This window comes from Octopus bimaculoides, chromosome 7 (genome assembly GCF_001194135.2).
Source record: "Octopus bimaculoides isolate UCB-OBI-ISO-001 chromosome 7, ASM119413v2, whole genome shotgun sequence".
Taxonomy (NCBI): domain Eukaryota; kingdom Metazoa; phylum Mollusca; class Cephalopoda; order Octopoda; family Octopodidae; genus Octopus; species Octopus bimaculoides.
Window position 1 is genome coordinate 202,239 of NC_068987.1, and position 566 is coordinate 202,804.

Consider the following 566-nt stretch of genomic DNA (forward strand, 5'->3'; position numbering starts at 1 on the left):
ATCTGCTCACCTTTCTGCAAAAGTTTCTTTCAGAGTAATTTCCCGCAGCAATATGACAAAATGAAATGAAAAAGTTAATTTTTTATTTAAAGAAATTCTGGAAATTTTTCTTCGCCGTAAATCCATTCATTTCTCGATAAATAGATTCGTCGACGCGAGACCATTTCATATGCATCAGATGTGGTGTGCAAGAGATACGACTTCACTACTATGGTCATGTGCTGCTTATGGATGAGGAGAGCTGTGTGAAGGAGTGCCACTCCCTAACAGTGGAAGAAACCCGTGGAAGAGGTAGACCCAGGAAGACATGGGATGAGGTGGTGAAGCATGACCTTCGAACGTTGGGCCTCACAGAAGCAATGACAAAAGACCGAGACCTCTGGAGATATGCTGTGATTGAGAAGGCCCGGCAATTAAAGTGAGATCACCATACCAGTGTCACATAACCAGTCCATTTAAAAAGTACCTTTGAATCGTTGGGCAACTTTCCATGCTTGAGGAGACCCATTGAGTCAAGTAAAATCAAAATCACAATCACAATCAGAATCTCAATCAAATCGAAATCA